The 20,885-nt window shown below is 40.8% G+C and overlaps 1 protein-coding gene across 5 annotated transcripts in view; it reads left to right on the top strand.

The window, feature by feature from the left end:
• ETV6 (ETS variant 6) overlaps positions 1-20,885 on the top strand; it is a 129,066-nt gene that overhangs the window by 7,148 nt on the left and 101,033 nt on the right. For 2 of the 5 annotated variants that reach the window (XM_027666281.1, XM_027666283.1), the window contains exons 1-2: positions 12,391-12,544; positions 13,026-13,121. The exons of 2 other annotated variants lie outside the window; for them this stretch is intronic. The gene's annotated coding sequence lies outside the window, so the exon portion shown is untranslated. Of the gene's footprint in view, positions 1-12,390; positions 12,545-13,025; positions 13,122-20,885 lie in introns of those variants that run through there. One more of the 5 variants, XM_027666282.1, reaches the window with a different exon arrangement.

Here is a 20,885-nt window from a genome sequence, read left to right as displayed (position 1 = left end):
AGTTCTCATCTTCCTACCTGTGATGTGCTTTAAAACATGAGCAAAGTCAAGCATTGTCACACCTGCCCAGGTTCGAGGTAGTAGGGTGTGAGGAACTTCAGATTCTGGGGTGAGTCTCACTGGAGGCTATCAGAAAAAATATTCCTCGATAGATGGGTCCTCCCTTGCCACATCTGTGAGAAGCTGTTTGGATATTTCCAGTGGGCGCCACTGCAAGGCTGGTTGCAACTTGAAGCCTGCAGAGCAGTCGAGGTAGTGCTGATGGGCAGTTGTTAGCTGTGTCACTGCCTTTCTACTGTGGTGGCTGTGGTCCCAGCAGCATCATTCCAGCTCCAGAGGAACAACTCCCTCCAGTTTAGAGCACCACTGTGCTGGGTTGGGCAACCTGGTGTAGGCACATGTAGGTACTGGATGCCCACCTGGCATAGATGCCCATGCCATGCCCATGGATGCCCAACTCAGTGACAGACCTGCCATCTCCTTGGGGATGAGGAAATGAAGGGCTGAACTGTTTTTACAGAGGGATGAGGATGCTGCTAAGGGTGCCGGGAAGTGCACCAAGTTGCAGGAACAGGAGTGCTGATGGGTAAAAAAGATACTTCTCAGTTGGCAGATTGAGTGGTTGTGTCACTGTCTTATGGCTTGAGCAAATGGGGAGACTGTGGGAGCAGCTTCCAGGAGAAGGTTATGGGTTGTAAAATATTTCATGGCATGTGGCTTGGGATATGTATCACACATTGCACACTAAACACTGAGCTCAAATACACTGGCGATAGTGTCCTAACAAACTGCCTCACACCAGCTGAGTCACCAGAGCCATCCATGACTGACCATGTGCTGACTTTTATTACCTCCCAACAGGGACAAATTACAACCTCAAAGTAAGAAGAGTGAATTGATAGTGTATACAGTGCCAATTAGTACAGCCAACTGAACCATGTTGACAGGCAGTGGCTGCAGGCTTGGAGAAGTAGGTAGAAATTGCAGGGTTTGGGTTTTTTTTTTCTTGGTAGTTTTGAGTGAGGTACTCTTTAAGGCTTTTCTGCTTAACAAATACAGTGAGGTCTCTTTGAGCTCGCAGAACTGGTCTGGCATCTGGGTTCATATTTTTGGAAATGGTTTGGTTAGTGAATACAAGAGACTACTGAATTCAGTTTTCAATCTGGGGTGAAATGAGCAAATAAAACCATAGTGGGAAAGCAGCAGGCAGTAAACTAGAAATTATCTGTATATTGAAGTTTGAATCTGTGCTGTGAATTAGTTCCGATGATGGCATGCTCTTCTGACAACTAGGCTGGTTTGCAGTGGCACTGAAAAAGACACAGAAGTGAGTAGTGAAGTTGCCTGGGGAAACTTCCACAGGAAGAGAAGCTGTATTGCCAAGTACTTTTTGGGTTGGAGACTGCTGAGGGAGGTATAATATAAATCTCTGAAACTGCACAACAGTGTAGTACGGAGAGCAATTTCTGACAGTACAAAACTAGAGGAGGCAATGAAATTACTAGCCAGGAAGATTAAAACAAGTACTTATTCCATCTGTGTTAAGTTTGGGAACTCAGTGCTGTAGGATAGTATGAAGGCTAAAAGTACAAATGGATTTGAAAAAGAGGGTAGAGGAATATGAGGATGATATTAAGATTAACAGCCTGTATGGGGGGAAAGCTTTTTTCAGGGGAAAGATTGTTTTTTCTGTTTGGTAAGCCATTCCTGAAACAGAGACTTCTTTTCTTTTGGGAGTCAGATTGCAGGCAAGATAGCCTTGCTCTGATGATGTATAGGCATTCAGATGCTCTGATGTAAAATTTTGCACCCTGGAAGGATGGTCTTAAATGCTCATCTCTTCTGAATTGTTTCCTAAGTCTCAGTGCCAGCAGTCTTGATTTCAAGAAGGACTAGTTAATTCTTAATGGGAAGAGACCTGAGGAAGAATTTGTCTGTGACTCAGAGACTTGTGAAGTCAGGATTGCTAGGGCTAGAGATTACTAGCAAGAGATTGGCTTTGCTGCTTTATTTACCCAGATTGAAATGAAAGAGGGAAACCCCTTCAGGGAATACGTGGAATGGGAATTACAGATCAGCATTTGAAAAAGAGAAGTTTTCTGGTTATGGGGAAAAGACATTGTTTGCTTCTGGGAGCCAAGTGTGGGTTACCTGTGCTTTTCCAAAGGTCTCCCAGTTCCCATTATCACTCACATGAAATGTATAAAAAGCATTAACTCCTTTTCACATATGTGACAAATGATGTCCCAACTGGAGCTTGTAGCAGTGGACATAAGAGTTGCTGCTTTCACTGCCTGGCCAAGTGTTGAGACACTGAAGTGTCTCACTTGCTAAGAAATACTGTCATTTGTACAGACCTTGCATCACGCTTTGACAGTGAAGTTTGTTTTTTTTGATGGCAAACAGAGGAATGACTATACAAAATCAATTCTGATATTGTTTTGTATGTGTACTTTTTAGTTATTTTTCCTAAAGAGAGAGTGATTCGCGGTGTTAGATAGCCACTAAAATGTATTAATATGCAGCTAAATATGGCCTGTAATCTAAATTTAGTTTTCCTTTCTGCTAATATGTACAATGTCCACAGATATCTATTTAAGTAACTGCATAGCCTCATACAGATTTAGTTAGGTTTTTATTTTGGAAAATAATGAATTACTTTCTTTGCTGGATGATTGTTTTTTGTTTGGTTGGTTTTTTTTTACTTTTACATGCTGTTTATGATAGACTACACTTGGCTTTGCAGTGAAATGTAATTACAAGTGCAGTCTCCTACATCAAAACCCTGAGCATTAAAAGTAGTTGTAAAAAAAAAAAAGGTTTTATTTTTGTACATGAAATGGAAGTATCTGATACATTTTGAAGTAATATTACGTAATAAGTAACAAGCTTTTTATTAAGCACGTGAAATACTATTTTTTTTATCACACTGACTGTTTTCTGTCATGTTCATCTACTATTATTTGCTCCCTCACCCCTCATTTTGGTTGACTGGAGGAAGAAAACAAGCTTCCTGTTTCTGCGACTCCGAAGCATTTTCCAACTTTGGGTAAACTAGTCATTGTAATGAACTAATTGACTAAGCTGAAAGAAGAAAATATTCTCTCTTTATCTGTTAAAGCTGGCTTGGCTCTTTGGCAGGCTTGGAGTCTAGGTGTACAAGAGTGGGCCTCACTTGTTTGAATGGTAGAACTTTCTTTAATGCTTTGGCACTAAGTATTATGCTTGAGATTTGTCTTCAAAATTATTTTCTGCTGTTGTAGTTTTAACTGGATCTCAATACACTTTGGTTTCACGTTTCTTAGTTTGTTTTAAATGAGGAAAAAAAACCTTTAAAATTTCAGTTTTTAAAAGAAGAGGCTTAGAAAAATTGTAAATGTTTAGACATCATGCCTTGACAGATCTTGAATACGGTGCTTGTCAGAACCTCTTCCTCTCCTCTTCATATTACCCTCTATACTGTGTTTTAATGCTTTAGCGGTGAGACCCATCTTCTTTAGCCACAGGGGCTGAAGCAATGGAAAAGCAGCTGACGTGAGGGATATTCCTCCAGTTTAGCCTGAAGGTTTTGCTTTGCAAACAAGAAGGGAAGCTGTCGTAGATGCAGAACAAACCTCCTGGTTCCCTTTATAATAGTAGTGTTCTTAAAAAGAAAAAACAGGTTTTAACTCATGTCCTATAGTAGAGATGTCTGTATGCTTTTTAAGATACTCAAAAGTCTCCATTAGTTCAATGTTTTAGTATGTTTGTTGTCACAACCAGTCCCCTGTGAGGTAGAGAGGTAGGGTTGCCCTGCTTCGCAGATGGGGAATGAAGTGGCATCATGTAGTTTTTTGGTGCCTACAGCTGCAGCAAAATAATGCTATGCTTTACCACTGTGGTCTCCTCGAGCCCTTTGCCTGTGCCTACCTGGGTCTCCCCCTCACTGTTTGCTTGGCAGATGATACTGTGCTTAGACTAGCCTATCCCATCACACATGCTTGCTCTTCTTGCTTGAGAGCCTCACGGTCCTAGTGCGTGTCCATAGGGGATGAAGACTTGAAGACATCACTTCAGCAAGTTCAGTTACAAGGTGAACTTCAAATACTGGTGAAAGAGAGGTCTGTTTTCCTTCAGTCTAGACTGCGGTTTCATAATTCTCAGTCTGTTTTTCGTTGGTCCACAGAGCACTCTGTCATCTGAAAAAATACTCATTCACTTGTATGGGCCTTGGCCTCCATTTTGCTGAAAAAGAGGAAAAAGTCTGTCCCAAAACAATAACTGAAGTTATGTAGACCCAAGCTGTCAGCAGGTGATTGGCAAAGCAATGAAGAAAGTGTGAAAGCCGTGGATTGAAGGCATGGATATATAGCCCCGTCGATGATTTGCTTACAAAGGACACTGAATGGCTGGCCTGGAGCAAGGCTTGGTTTTAGAGCATATTTAAACTTAAGCCTTATAGTGATGATATGCATATTTAAATTTTCATCTTCTAAAGAGAAAAAGCAGCAAACCCCACAAAAACTATAGCTTTTGGGGATGGCAGAAGTTGCTTTCTATATAACACCTGAGAAAAAGAGCCACTTCTGACTGGTCCACAGAATATTTTTGTTCAAATTACTTGCTCACAAAAATGAATGACTTGGTTGGTATCTATACTTATGGAAATTAAATTACTACATATACTTGAAAAATACACTTTTTTTTATTCAGAATTTGTCCTTGTGGATTTTCTGAGGAAACTTATCATAGTCTTGAAAGTTCCAACACACTGGTCACCTACAGATTTTTGTAGACACATGCCGCTGGTGATGATACCAGGTGAGCAGTCCTGCACTTCAGGGTTGAAGCTTCTGTCTTGACTTCCTCCAAGGTTCCTAGGGTATTCTGCTCTCAGCCTATCTGTGCTCACAGCAGACACTCAGAAATTTAAAGATATTCAGCACTGCTGCAAGATGCAAGCTTTGATGTGGGGAGAGTCTCCACACATATATAGGCAGGGAGGGGGTTGAACCAAACAGAGATCTGGTATCTATCTTCCTATATATCTACTCTAAGCTATGAGACTGGAGGTTATTGTAAGAAGGAAAACAGGAGCCAGAAAAATAGGATGGGATTGAAAGTGAAGGAATTAGGAAGTGATGGCAAGGAGTTTGCTGTGGCAGCAATGGCAAGCAGCTGGATCCATTGCAGACTCCTGTGAAAATCATAAAAATTTGCTTTAGAAGGTCTAAAAATTTGCTTTTAGAGAGGCAGAAGCAGGGAGAAGCTAAATTGGGAAGGGTTATTTCTCATTTTATGGGAACAAGGAGGATTAGATAGAAGCGTCCAGCAGTTTTAAACAGGGAAGTACGTTTTCATACAACATACAGTGAGGTTAACAAAACTGCTGCTGGGAGTTGTAATGTAAGGCCAAACAGGCAATTGGTTTCAGAAGATAGTTCACACTAGGTGAGTCTGTTTGGGACCATGAATTGCAAAGATAACAACTGTGGTCAAAAAAAGCTCAGAAAGCCCCTAACCTGTGGATTTCTGGGGTTGTGGGCAAGGGAGAGTTTATTCCTCTGACCCTGAGCATTTCCTGTTGGATGTTGCTGGAAATGTGGTACTAGCTTAGACAGACCTTTGGGCTGACCAGAACTACTGTGCTTTTCCACTTCCATTTAGGACTTAAATACTTTGGTGCTTGACTCCGTACAGATGCCTCTGACAAGTGGAAAAATAACAGTTGAGAAAACCTCTCATGTGAATCAGACCTTTTGCTCTGTTTCTTGATCTTGTTGTGATGTTTCCTCAGCAAAGGTAACCTGACCATCTGAAATTCATAAGAAGAATGTTCTTCAGGATATGAAGGATTTCTCAGTGAATTTTGTTTGGGGAAAATCCTTGACTCTCCTTTTGGGCTGTGATGCTATTTATTGGCATAAAGTTCCCTGACCTATTTTATTTCTCGAGGTTCTCTCCCAAGATTTGGCTGATGGAGGGTAGAAAAAATAGTGAGATTTTTAGATAATTCAAATGCTGCGTGCTGTGTCAGCCACACCTCCTCTGATGTCTGGTAAGAGACAAGTGAACGCAGTTCCTTGCAAGACAAGGATGCATTTCTTTAGATGGAACAAATATGTACCCACATGAGCCACTGGGTGGCTGATGAACAGGTATTATACAATACAGGGGCAATTCAGAAATTGCATTAATTTATTCCATCGACATGCCTGAAACCTGTGTTGGAGTGACTATTTTAATTTGATAGTTCAACCTCTTTGCCTTTTAGTCCCTGACTCCTCATTTCAAGTTCCTAATAGCTGAGAAAACTGATGAGAAAGTGTTGTTTATTGAGTGCCTGGACTTTGGTTTTCTACACATAGCCATTAAGAAATGAGTAAACCAGCAGAGAGGACCTTGTTGTGGGACAGTCTGTACATTAAATGTTTACCTTCAGTGCAAGTTGAGCTATTTCTCAAATATCTTGTGCTACTGCAGTTAATGAGCAATTAGAACTAGAAAAGTGAGCTGGCTAAAAACCAAAAAACTCAACCTGCAAATGCTCCTGTGTCCTTTACCAAGAGCCATATCTGGAATGGTGTCCTGCAGTGGGCAGATACCATAACAGCTTGCTCTCATGTAGTATACATAGTTGCCTGGCTTTAGGTAGAACTTAGTTGTGATGCCTGTGAAGCATTACTTGCTCGCTTCTAACTCTCCTGAGGTCCTGTCCCAGTGCACCAGCCTGGATGGCCCCTCTGGGGACAGGCTCTTCCTTTGCTGTTTCCAGGTGTTGTCTGTAGAGCCTCAATATCTAATGACATTGTACCTGCTTACCACCACATTAAAACAGGAACAGAGTTTCCCAAAAGATGCTGATAGCTGAAGAAATTCTATTTTCCCAGTGGTAAACACAAGGAAGTTAATTTTATCATTCCATACAAAAGTGAAGGAAAGTATGTCTGTTACCACATGCGGAGTCTGGACCTACACTTTCATAACTCAGTGCACAAGCACAGCAGCTACATGATCCTGTAACCAAAGGCTGTATTATTTGCTCAGGTTTTGTAGGTAATCTTTAATTTCTTACTCACTGATGTTTGCACTCAACTACTTAGCTCCTGAATTTCCCACTCAGGCTTTGGGCATTGGCCAGGTCTGTGTTACCTGACATCAGAACCAAAGCTTTTAAGTATTCATGCCTATTTTTGTCCCTTTAGGCTAGATAGATTAACTGTAGTAAAAATGGTCACTGGTTGAGGAAAACATGATGGTTCTTTTGCAGAGAAGCCATCTCTGCCTTGTTTTTAATGCCAGCAGACACCAAGGGTCTGAAGCAGCCATGGTTTGGTCTTCTAGTGTGAAGGTTAGAGTTGTTGCCTGAGGTATGAATGAGCCTTCTTATATCAGTGTGAGGTGTTGCTGCTGTCATCTGCAGACTTCCAACTGTGCTGTGGCATGCTTTGTGTTTCTGAACACACCTTGGCTGAGCTGTTTAGGTTTAATTGTAAGAGAACGCTGCTTTAATAGAAAGAGGCACTCGCATGTATTGAGTTTTCTGAAATAAACTGAAAACACTGAAAGCCAAACCTCCCCACTTTCATTGCAAATCTGTGCTATTCTCTACCACTGATGCTGACAGACAGTCTGGACCTGTTTAACCATGCAGCAAAGCAGGAACCCTCTCTGGGTCAGGGGAGGAAGTCTGTCCCACGTACCTAACCTAGAGGTTATTTTAGAGTTTCTGTTAAAATTGTGTCCTCAAAGGATGCAAACATGGAAGTGTTATGTTCAGTCCATAAATGACTGTTTGGCTCTTTTAGCCATGCTCACCATAGCTTTCCTGGGTGTATATGCTATTTGGTATGAAAGGTATTTGTGACATCCTTTGTAGGGAAAGTGAGGCCAGCTCACTGGTCTTGTTTTATGTTTCTTATATCTTCTATGCTGGCCTTGCAACATGATTATAAAAAATATACCAGTCTGCTTCATGTCTCTGACAGGCAGCGTGGGGAGCGCAGACACAACTCACTAGCCATTCTTGCTTCCAAACAGTGGGTACCACTGATGCTATTGCTTCTCTGCAGCTTCAAGAGGTGACTGATTACCTGTCTCCTCCCTTGCACCAACTCAAGACTTTGCAACTTGATACAAGACTGCTTTCTACTGCTCTTAGTGCATCAGATGGAGGCATCTTTTCCTCCTGAGTCTCTGCATTGCCTGCAAAGTTGGAAAACTAACTAGTTTCGCATACTGAGGAAAGGTTTGTATTCCCCCCCACTCCCTGCAAAATGTCAAATGTTCAGAATGTCTCTGACAAATATGAAATTGATGCAGGAACTACCTCATTAGTTCAGCTTACTTCTATCCCTCTGTCTTCTATTCATCTGGCTGTTATTTAATTATCATCTCCTTGTGTGACTGGAAGAAATCTCCAGTTGTTAAATCCCTTTTAGATTTGTTTAAAGTGGTTGTCTTACTTGGTTTTGTGTCTTGTCCTGTGTCAGAAATGTGATTTCCTTTCTTCTGCTATTCCTTGCTGAAAACTTCACATGGTATAAAGAGGTACCTAGGTGCCAAGTTAGTAGTACTGTAGTACAGAAAATAGTATTGTAGACCTGTTCAACATGGACTGAATGGATATCAGACAGTGAAGAGGTTTGATGCTGAATGTTTTTGTTGAGTTTAATTTAAAAAAGGAGAGAACTTCTGTTTAGTTCTCAGTGAATAGACAGCCATTAGTTCTTGGGACATTGTAATTATCAGATATGAAAGTGTGATATTAATTTTTAAATTTTAAATTTTTGGGGGGGATGGCAACAAATTAGGTAAGAATAGAAATCCTTGGTTTAGAAATGTAGCTTCTACACTAGCCCTGCTACATGTCTGTGCATTGCCCTTCCTGCTTCTCCTGCCAGTGCTCCTGTGTTACTGGTGGTGTGGACTCTCAGCTCTGTTAAGGGACAGCAGCTCTGACCTGACAGTCAGCTCCCAGGCATTACTCCCTTCATTTTCCTTTTGTAGGCTGAAACAGTCTGTGTTTGCTACCTTGTTTCAGAACAGGCACTTTCCAAGCTGCAGCAGCTGTTTGTATATCCCTCTTAGATTTTGAGCAGATGCACAGAGGACTTCGGAGCTGCCCCTGCTGGGCTTGCTTTAGTTTCTGAGAGTTGTTTTTGTTAGCTCCATTCTTGAATTAGATCAGCTCGATCAATACAACAGACAAAGAAAGGTGTGTGTATGTGTGTGGGAGGATGTTTTCAACCCTGTAAATAATAATGATCATCATTATCTCCAACTCTTCACTGGTCACTTCTTTCTTCTCCCATTACTACCAGAGACTGTTCCTGCATGTTTTACTCCTGAGATAAGGTTTCCTTTGGAAGTTAGGTGCCAATGTGAGCTTCACTTAAAAGCTTTTCGGAAAGGTTGTTGGAAGTGCTGAGGGAGAGAAAGCTTTTTTAAGCATCTTACCTGCCTGTGAGGTATCCCTATGAAAAACTGTGGGTTCTTAAATGGGTTGAGAAAGGGCAAGGGAATAGGTTCCTGGAAGAGTTTTCTTTCCCTCGGGGACCCCTGATGAATTTTGCTTGCCCTTGTAGTCACTTTGCAATGAGAAAAAAAATGCCCCTTGCTCTGCATTTCTTGGAACTGGGTCTCATTCACCACTTACATCTCTAGTAGTGCTGCTGCGTGTTTTTATGTACTCCTACTGACTCCTATGGTCCTGCGGTGGTTGTGGATTTTTTGCCTTCTGTGGTTTGAAGCAGAGTTGCTGAGGTCTGTGTGTGTGTGTGTGTATAGGAATAGCCAATTAGAAAATGAGAGGTTGGGAGGCTCAGTCAGCTTCCTGAAAGTGTGGGAGTACAGGCCAGAGAAAGGAAATCTTTTTGAAACTGTATCAGTGCTTTACATGGACAAGAATAGCAGTGTATTGACAATGCAGTCTGAGGGTAAGTGTTGCTGTGTAGCAAAGTGTTACTGTTGTAAAAATCACTGCTGTCCACTAGCTAAACAAATTCTTTCATCATGAGTGCAGTTTTATTGGTATACTGGGGTCCACAGTACACACTTCCTGCTCACATAGCTATGTTAGTCAGACCTGATGAACGCTGGTAAGTCTGCACATGTCTGTAGTGTATGTGCAGCCCTTATAAAAATTATGGAGGAGATGTGAGGAACAACTCAGATCATGTCTTCGGACATACTCTGCCCCTGGGAGGAGGGACAAGATAGCTGTGTATTCTCCTGTTGCAGATCTGTAATGTGAATGGTTATTACTGGTCCAGTGGTTCTTGGGTCCTCCCTCCAGCTTGTAGAAGGTCCTTCCTGAGAATGATTAAACTCCTTACTTGAAAGACACATCCTTAGGTCCTCAGTGGAGTGAGGAAGCATTTTGTTTCACCTTTCAGCTGCTGTTTCCAAAGGCCTTACAAAGCAAATCAGTGTAATTTCCTTTGTTTTTCTAATGGGAAAACTGAGACAGAGAGGAGGAGCAGGGGTGAAAAGGGAACAGCTTATTTAGTACCTACAATCCTAAAATGAGAATAGCAACCTGTTTTGCTTTAGCCTGGTGCTTTGGGCACTTGTTCAATAAGACATTTAAGCATATGCTTAATGATAAGCATGGCAATGGCTTACTTGGGAATCACCCAAGCTGTCAGCCAGGACACAGCTGGTGTAAAGGATGTCAACATCTGGCCTGTAGAACCTGTCTTATCATTAGAGATACAGAAGGTGGAGGAAAGAGACAACAGTGAGGAAGTGCTAGTAGTTGGGCTGCAGGAGATGGAAACAAACTTGTCTTGACAGGTGCCTCTTGGATGCAGTTGCCTTGAGAAGAGACTCCTGAACCTCCAGGTGAGCTCAGAACAGTCACAAAGAGACAGCACAGGGTCACCAAGCAAACACTTTCATAGAGTGCTGTAATGATCGTTAGTCATTGAGCGTTTAAGCGGTGTAGTACCTCTGGTTAAAAACAAGTAACAACCTAAAAGAACAACAAACTCCAAACAAAATGAGCAATACCTGTTCCAATACATCTGCTTGCCTGTCTTCAAAGAGAGTTTCAGTCTTCGCAGTTGCCCTGGCATAAAATGTCGCATGGTTATGCTGAGAGGCAGACTTGTGTCAGCAGTGGAAGCTGCTTTAGTGAACCCCAAGGTTTGACTGTCAACCTGACTTCTTTTAGGGCAGCAATTTGTCGATGGCAAGATCAGGATCTTAACTCAGGAACTGTTCACAGGGTTGTGGGATCCCAGTGCCTAGAAAGAGTCTTACAACTACATTTGTTGCTTGTGTTCTTTTCATACGTCATATGAGACACCTTTGTTTTTTTCCTCTGAAGACCTCAGTTCACTATATCCCTCTGGGCATGTTGATCATCTTGCGGTCTTGGCCACTGATTTTGGAAGGATATGATTCAGAACTTTTACCTGGGTTGGATTTTCTCAATGAGGTGTTTATGAGAGAACAAATTTCAGGATAATATCTCAGGATTTTATATACTTTTGTTTCTTTCCGTCTATAGATCCAGGATTTTTGTGAGTGTTTCAATCTTAGCATCAGGACTTAATCCACTCTGATTAGAACTAGTGGGAGTTTCCATTACTAATGGTGTCTGACATAAATTCCAGCTCATAAATAAATTTTAGTCAAAATGTATTATCTTACTGTTATATGCTAAACTAAGTGCAATATAGATTATATATATCATAATGTTATGTGCAATACACACTGTTGCCTGTTACATTTACTTTTAAGTAATGTTACTTTCTAAAAAGAGACTATTGTAGGCTGTCTAAAGAGTTAGTGTGAAGTAGATTTTTTTTTTTGTCCAATCCTGCAGACAGCTGGATTTCCTTACGGGTGACTCCTTGAGCTCCCTGCGTGCTCCTTGTCTGTGCCTCAGTATACGCTGCATTTAAAAAAAAAAAAAAAATGTAAAATTTTAAAAATGCAGTTCTATTGTAGTATTGGGAGACTTGAACTGTGCAGCATGCAGCAACCCTCAGACATTTTGTTCCACAGATCATAAGCACAAGCTAGTAACAACAGTGGACTGATGTTGTCTGTGATGTTTGAAACACGCAGACAACTTCATTTCCACAGAGAAGCAAATTCTGTAAAGGATTGAAGGGGGTGAATTGGTGTCTAAAGATTGGTGAGGGGGAAGACTGGTACATGGAAGAACAGAAATTGGTCACTGCCACAAAGGTACTACTAAATTGGTAAGCATTGGCTTAACATCTTAATTCCATAGCCAGAAGGGTTAAGATTTATTTAAATTATGCCTACATAATGATTTATTAAATGGTTAAATGATTTAATAAAAGGTTGAATTAAATTTATTAACTAGTAGAAAGCTAGAGCTGCAATACAAGGAATATTTTCTCATTTTTCTCTTTTGTTTTGGGAGATGCACAGGGCAGACAGAACTGATGGTTCAGAAAGGGTTTGCTCATCTCTGCAACACCTCAGAAGGTCAGGATTAGACTAACAGAGCCCAGCTAAAGAAAGAGAAAGGAACATAGTCTCTCCTCCTTAGAAACCTGCAATTTGTGATGCAAATCAATGGCAGGTACGTGTACTAATTTTGAAACTTAGCCTTAGCTCACCCAGGTAATTGCCATACATGAGATTTACATCAAAAATTTTGCTGAACTTTAATAACTAAATTACCAGAGTTGTGCAAAACTAGTGTGATCTAAGGTTCTGTGGTTCAAGACTGGGTCCTGTAAATGTCTACTGGGATTTTCCAGGCCTGGGCTTAGTTTTGGCTAAATAAAGGTTGAGCATCTCGATGGTTTGAGGGTGAAATAATTGAAAACTTTTATGTTTACACTGATGATTATGGCTGAAAGACTAGAACAACAGCTCTTGATCTGAACATTCCCAAATTTGGAAGTCTGAAGTTCACATCTGCTTAGAATTTTTAGATGGAAAGATTTTTATCCTTAAAAAAAAATACTAAATCACTGATGCTTATACTTAGCAGTCACAAAATAAATCCCTCAGGAAATACAAAACATCATATGGAGTGATTTTTTTTTTTTTGGCAGGGGTTGATTGCAGCGCTTCTCACCTTGATGTTTTCAATTCACGCTACTAATTTCATACTGCTAAAGCTAAAAAAGAGGACGGTAGTTTAAAGCAAGGTGTGTATCGTGGTTAAACACGGTTTGAGACTTTTTCTTGGACCGTCTTTCAGTGAGAAGGCTAAGAGTTAATTATTTTTTCTGTCTTCTTTTGATGTATAAATGTAGTCTTCACACACCATGAAGAACACAGTTCTACAAATGCACATGGGTCCCGCTGGGTTTGGCGGGATTACTCGTGTGTCTGAATGCCTGCAGGCTTGCAGCTCAGTTTTATTTTTTTTTTTTTTTTAGAATCCTTTTTAAAAATACACAGGAATTAAGCAATTTCCTTTACAGAGTACCTCAGCCAAAGCCCACTGAAGTTACTGGGAAGACTCCCACTGTTTTTAGCTGGCATTTGCATCTATCCCATATTCCTTATGGCCTAATCTATTGGGTGTGTGTATGGGAATGCATAACCATCTTAAGTCTTCTAGAATGACTGTCCTGCTCTACATTTATTATCATGGAATAAATTGCCCACATTACTAGCAACTTAATTATTCTGGAACAAAAATACTGTAATTCCAGAATTGCCTCTGTATAAAGAGCTACTCCGAAATAAAAATTGGGCAATGGCTTCATGTGCAGTAGCTGTGCTACTTGGTTGCTTTCTGTAGGCAAGGTGTTTTTAAACTGTTGCTTGAGGTGAAAGGCAGTAATGTGAATCCCTTTTTACATCAGCACAGCCTGTCTTCTGCAAATTTGTGCTGAATTATTGTTATCCTAGTTTATAAAATGAAACTAAAATATCCAGTCCCCCAAACCCAAGTTTTCACAAGCCCTTACTGTAGGCTCCAGCTAAACTCCTGAGCGTAAATTTGGATCTGTGTAGATGCAGCTCTGTGCCTGTGACTTCGGTGGGACACTGTATATGTGCAGATACCCACTGTGCAGATCTGATGACAGGATGGTGATCCCACGCAAGTGAGAGAGCACAAGTGTTGCCCTTTGTTTAGCAATGAGTGCATGGGAAATGTGGAATAGGCCCCAGGTAGTTCAAAGCCCGGGAAGTGTGCTATCTTTGAGATCCCTGAGCAAACCTACCCACTCTCACAGTTTAATGGGAGCCCTATATTATATGGAGATGCTGATAAGTCATTGGGAGGAAAAGCTATATGTGTCATTGCCTTTTTACACTACTACAGATGAATCAAAACACTCAGTAAATTAACTCTTTTTGTAATGTGTGTATAGATCCTATAAATGGACTTGGAACAGGCTTCAAGGCTGAGATTTTACAGTTTCTATTTTGAGCATGGATCTAACAAGACCTGTAGGCTTAAGCATTTTAAGCTTATTTCAAAGCTACCATATTACTCTTGTCTATTTAGCTATTCCTTTAACACCCTAACTTTTCAATTAACCTGAGTACTGGCTAATCCACTACACACACAGAGAGTATTAATTCCAGACATTTCATAAGACAGTTTTTAGACTTTCACCCACATGATGATGTGTTAACTTTAAAGCATGTAGTTTAGAAATAAAGCAGAAGTTCAACTAACAAAAACTCCTTAAACTAGCTTAAAGTGAGACTTATTCAGTCCCTTTTTTTTTAATACATAAATTCATGTACAAATACAGAAGTTGCAGGATGAGTTGTTAGTGTGTTTCCCTGCCTTTTTTGCTTTAAATAACCAGATACGTTGCATGTGCTGTTACATCTCTGTAGTGTGTTTGTTACATAGAACTGGTTGTAAGTGTCATTTCCCATGAAAAATCTCAAAAGATTTTTTAATAGATTTTTCCTTTGTAATGGAAAAAGTTCTTTTATGTCCAATTTCAGAATAAATACTTTTTTTCCACAAACAGAAAATCAGCCACTTCTGTGTATTACTTCCTATCTTAAGATGTCTGCTGTTAATGTCTGTTGTGAATACTTTCATCTATTAAAGTAGATATAGAAGCTTACCAGTATACCACTGGACTGATCTTGGAGAAATCTGGTTGAAAACCTGGTCAGACATGATGTTCTGCCAGCAATTAATCCAAACTGAAGAGGTGCTGCCTCAAGGTATTTATGATGATATTATTTGTCCCTTCCACCTCCATCTTATGAAAGGCTCTTATTTTCTCAGGTTTGCCTCTGTAGTTGCTTCCTAATCCAGTTCAATTAAAATTCTCAGTTTGGGGTTTTTTTTTCCTTAATGTATTCTGGATTTATTTATTTTTAGTAGAAACATGTCATTTTTTTTGAATAGTGAAATTGGGAAGTTGAGGTACTGGTCTCAGGGAGATTTACCTCTCAGTGGTCTTGGTTGTGGTCTCCTGAGCCAACTTTTCCCTGTTTCTAAAGCCTGTTTTCTGAGTGACATCTATGTCTTGAGGTAAAAATGTTTATTAGAAAGCAAAGAAGTTAAGACTGCAGACAAATTCTGTTTTAAAAATAGCAGAGAATCTATTTTACCATTATAGGGGGAAATGAAAAGCAGATGGTAGGAATTTTTGACAGTGGGACTTCATCTGCTGGTAGAAAAGGGCTTGTTCTGGAGAGTGGCATGTGGGGTGTGACTTGATTTGCATGCTCTCATGCTGCAGAGCTATCCCAGATGTATCTTGACCCATACTGTGGCCAAAGTTCAAAGCAGCCCATTTGCTGTGGGGCTCCTTGGAGCAGCGACTATCCTTACCCCCTCTTCCCAAATGTATCTCCCATGCTTTGGTGTCCTTACACGTGGCACGGCCATGCAGGGGTGATGGTGAGAAGGAACTTGACCCCTTTCCCTGACTCTGCCATTGACTGGAGAGACAAACTTGGAAATAGGCTTTGCTTGTTTGTGCACTAATAAGGTGGGTTAAGATGTGGGTCTCCTCTGAAAGGTTCTGCATTGAGGAGGTAGCAATGCTGCTGATGTGATGTGTTGTGACTGGCTGCACATGTGCACCTGAAATCTGCCCAGCAGCCCACTGTGCAAGGCAATTCCATGTGCCTGGCCTCATCCCAGGCCTTGCTGGTGCAGTCTCTCAGTGTTTCTAGTACAGGCTTTGGCTTGCAGCAGAATCCTCTTGTTTTGTATGTCAGTGGGGACAAAGAGACTCCTCCCCCTCGTAGCCTAAACTGTACTACAAACTTAGGTACCACTGGAATGGATTAAGTGCTAAATGGCTGAGGTGCTGTTCCCATCTGCCTATACACTGGGTTTCAGATTCAGGTAATTGAAATTATCCCCTAGCGGCTTTAATCATCAGGTTGTTCATTGCCATGGTGTATTTTGGGATCCCAGCATTGCTTGGGCTGACCTGCTGTCACCCATCTGTTGGCTTGATTGGTCACAGTTACCGTGAGAGGTTGGGAGGTCTTGCCTTCAAACCATGGCTCCTCTGCTGCTCCAGCTATTATGCATGTACTCAGTGTGTTAATGTTCATTACCCTGTATCAGGAGCCTTGCAACATCTGCTTAGCTCAATTTTTGTCCCCTTGCTAGCCAGCAAGGAAGTGACTGTGCTTTCCGAAAGGGCAGGGGAAGGGAGGACAAAAAAGAGCTAAAGCAAATGGGCTTGTGAGCCTGGTGGTGCAAAGCATCCCTTCTTTCACGCCCTCTCTTTTGTACTAAATTTAATTGTTGTGGTGAATGAGCAGGCTTGTACTCAGCAGCAGCGTGTAGTCCCTAAACTGTCACTGTTTCCTGCTGATTTTATGTTTTGCTAGGAAGGACATGGTGCAGGACATGAGCTAGGATTAAGCAACCAATGTAGGCATCAGTGGAATGACTGTAGTGAGAGACAGATTGGCTCGCTCTCTCAGCACTGTCTAAAAGGAAGTAGCTGTGACCTATCATGTAACAACAGGTTTTTCCTTCAGTGCTGAAGCCATTCTCTTGTTCAATGGTTTAGTTGCATCCCAAATTGCCTGATGCTGAACATTTATTAAGGAGTCCATGATCAGATATTTGCGGTTTGACAGGAGCAGCTGACACTGGTTTAAAAGGAAATATGTTGTAATATTTCCTCCATAGAACCTCTGAGGAGAAACTTTGGTCAGGATTTTTCCTTGATAAAATTCTGCTTTGACATAGTTGAGAGAGGCAGGAAATTTCTCCTGTGACTTCTCATTACAAATGATGTCATCATGAGAACAGCGTCTTTTGCTTCCTGAGAATGTCTGCCCTTGTTGCTAGTTTCCCACCTGAAATCTTAACTTACCGTGGGTGACAGTAGACACATGCTTCAGGAGCTGCAAACTGTGAAGTGTGAACAGCCATCCCCATGGTAAGGATATTAAGAAGAGTCCAAGCTCTCTAAAAGCCTGTTTTCTGCATGAAACTTGGAAGAAAATGAGGTCAAGGTTCAGGTAGACTTCAGGAGTTTGCAATGGTGAAGGAGGTATTATGTCAGTGCAAGTAAAATTTAACTGAAGAAATAACTTCTGGTTTGTTTGTTATTTTTTCCTGGAAGATTTTCTCCCTTCCCCCCAGCTTCAAAGGTCTTTGAATAAAGAGTTATATTTCTGAAGTCTAGCTGAATGACAGCAAGTGAAACAGTGTGTGACACCTACAGTTTGTACAATCATCCTTAGTGAGCTCTTATATCACAGGGAATAGTCAGGTATGGAGTGGGGTTTTTTTATATAAACTTGAAGTTTTCTAAAGGCTGGGTTAGTGTTTTGGCCAAAGATTATATAGATGCATCAGGGAATCATAGCCTCAAGTGCAGTGCGAGAGCAGAGGGGATCCTTGTGGCTTTACCATTTCTGCTTTGAAGGCTCAGTCAGGCCCTGCTCTTCAGCCATCAAAGCTTATTTAGGCTTTTGCTGCCTATACTGGTGTGGTTAAATGATAGCATGGGCAACTACTACCTTATGTATATGTTTAAAAGTGCAGCCTGTCTTGCTGGGTGCTGAGGATTACTGTTGGCCTAGATTTGGCATCTCGTCAGTGTAAGTGAACATAGCTGTTTGTTTGTTTGTTCTTTTCTCTTGTTCTCTGAAACAAGTGTCTGAAATTTAAAGGTAGAAAAAGATACAAAGAAAAAGATAGTTATATGGATGATAATGTTCTTTAATGATACAAATTGCTCTGTAAATCTTTGTCAGGGAACAAAGCACTTGTGTCTGGGATTACCCTCATCACTGTACAAATTGGCTGGTAGAAGTTTGTGAGTAATTTGTGCATATGGGGAACATAGATATGTTAAATGTATACATAATATGTGGAAACACAGATTGTACCACTTGTGCTGGATTTTTTGGAGTTGAGGAGTGTTGTGTGGGTTTTCCCTTCTTTTTGTTGTTTTGAATAGTGGTGTAGATTGCTTGCCTTAAAAAGCATCCTTTAGTAGAGAAAAAAACCATTTTGAGAGATTGACCACTTAAGGTTTGTCCTTGCTGCTCTAGCAGTATACCTGATAATTCCAGTTTCCGCACTACCCCCTTTTCTGTTTGTATGGACATCCTTATCTCTACTAGAGTGTTGCTTTCTTCTTGAGTTTCAGTGCTTGAAACTACTTATTACAAAAATGTTAAGAGTGCAAGCCGTCCTATTTACATTAAATCTGCACCTGCTGATGCGGTCACTGTGTGTAGCTAATCAAATGCCTGTGTGTAGCTAATCAAATGCCTCTGTTTAACTTGAGGGTCAATTTTTCTTGGGTTTGAGCCCCCAGTGGCTTCAAGTAAGCTCCTAGACTTTGCTCTGGAGATCACTCAGGCATTCCCTTTTGCCTAGTCTGCTTTGGGATTGTAACTCCTGATGACAGGATGGTAAGGAACAGGAGTTAAATCCCTGTGATTGTTTATTAAACCTTGACCTTTGACTAGATGGGAATTTATGGTCCAGTGTAAATTGAAAGGAAGATATTACAACTGACACCCATTAACTAACACAGGTGTAAAATTTACTAGCCAACATTGGCTTCAGGGTGATCACTGTGGGTGATTTTTCTGGGCTGATGCACCACTTTTGAGACCAATGGCATGCCGTATGTTTGGTGCAGTGTCTGTTCTCACGCATATTGAGATAAATTAGTTTGAATTAATACAGGGCACAAAAACTTCTAGATGACCCATTGCATAGCAATGAGATGTATTACAAGATTAGTGTTGAGTTGTGTCTCTGTAAAGAATGGAGGTGGCTTTTTCTAAGTAATGTTTCAGATGCAGCTGGTGTTGTTGACCAAAAGAAATCTTCCAATTTTGATTTAATCAGAAGGACTAATTTTGCTAGGGTGCGAGGGTGGAATAAGATGGTTTTCTTTTAGAAAAAAACCCTGCCTTCTTTGTTGTATTAATAGGCACCTGTAGGTATTCTGAATAGTGAAAAATCCCTCTAGCCCTCTGATCTCTAGGACTGTTCTCTAGGACTTGTTGAGGTATTTGGATTTGCAGTTTTGTCTGAAATCTGCGCATCTAGTGCCCTTAGAATTTGTGTTTCCATAGAGGGTGGGAAAGAAACCCATGACCTTTAACAGAAGAAGATGTTTTTTTCTGACTTCCACAGCTCTTATAGTTAAACCTTGAAGATAAGAGCTTGTGCTGCTTCTAGAAACCAGAGGTTTGTGGTGTTTCCTCTCACTTGTTCTCATGTGTTTCCTTTCCATTCTCATCAGTGAGATCTGATTGTTTTTCATGTTCTCTGCATTAGAGAATTTGTGCCCCTGAATTCTCACCTGCCTCTTGGTTACAGGATTCCTCATTCTCTCTCCAAACTAGGAGCTCTGTGTACATGTGATACTAAATTCTGATGTGCCAAGGATGGTATATGCATCTCCCAACAGGGTTGATGCATTTTTTTATCTGTTCTGTAATTACGGGCTTAGCTATGGCAAGGGGTATTATCATGCTGCAAGGTATCACTGACTGTGTGACCAGCCACCTATTGCAAGTAGCAGGAGCGGGTAGTTCTGCTCACTAAAGATACCAGTATTTCTGTTTTCCATATTTGCAGTTTTCAGTGTTTGGCAAAACCTGTAGTTCCTTGTGTCAGTTAGGAATGCACATACTTGCTCACAGTTTCAGATTAGTTAATGCAACATCAAGTGTTAAGATCTTGCATTTATTTTTACCCACTTGCAGATTGAGATGAGTTCTAGCACAGGTTCCTGATTAATACTATAAATCTTAATGTTGAGATTGAAGTTGCAATGGAGATATGTAATAATATGCATATATAGCATAAGTGTATGTGCATGTGCATAAGTGTGTGTGTTGAAAGATAGCAGAGCTTTGTTTGAGAGCCTGTCCACTCTTTCACCTACATCAACTAGGCCAATAAAAAGTTTCACATTTCCATCCAAACCAGGCTTACTCAGCTTTTAAATGTATTAGTAGCTTTAGTGTTTCCACTCTGGGGCCTTGGATCATTTATTAGGATTCCAGTCTGGATGGATATAGGAAGAGGAGAAGCTTTTGGTGTAAATAAATAAATAATTTTTTTTTTTTTTCTTTATGGCAGCTTACAAAGTTATGTAATTCTAGCACAGGATTGTCAGGCAGGAGGCAAGTAGAATGGTCTCTAGTTCCATGATGAATGCAGTTTGTTGTGTGCATGTCATCCTGTCACACACAGAGGGTACATTGTTCTGTCTAATTCAGGCTGGATTTTCCTGGTGTGAAGAATCACACTTGCCATCAGTGTCTTATATGTCTTAGCCTAAAAGCAGTCCAAGGATGCATACTGTAGAGGAGGGGTCCGTAGGATGGTTTCACTATGTCCATGAAGTCTGATCCACATGAGCTGTAAGCATCCAGTCTGTTTTGAGAGATCCTTTCTTACACATTGTGTGGTTATGTATGTTGATATTACTGTTGCCTCCATGAATTCCTCTGTGGTGGCTACCAAGGGA

The sequence above is a fragment of the Corapipo altera genome, unplaced genomic scaffold, assembly GCF_003945725.1.
Source record: "Corapipo altera isolate COAL_440 unplaced genomic scaffold, ASM394572v1 317, whole genome shotgun sequence".
In the NCBI taxonomy this organism is placed as follows: Eukaryota; Metazoa; Chordata; class Aves; order Passeriformes; family Pipridae; genus Corapipo; species Corapipo altera.
Note: the sequence above shows the minus strand (reverse complement) of the source record. Positions and strands in the feature narration are given on the sequence as shown.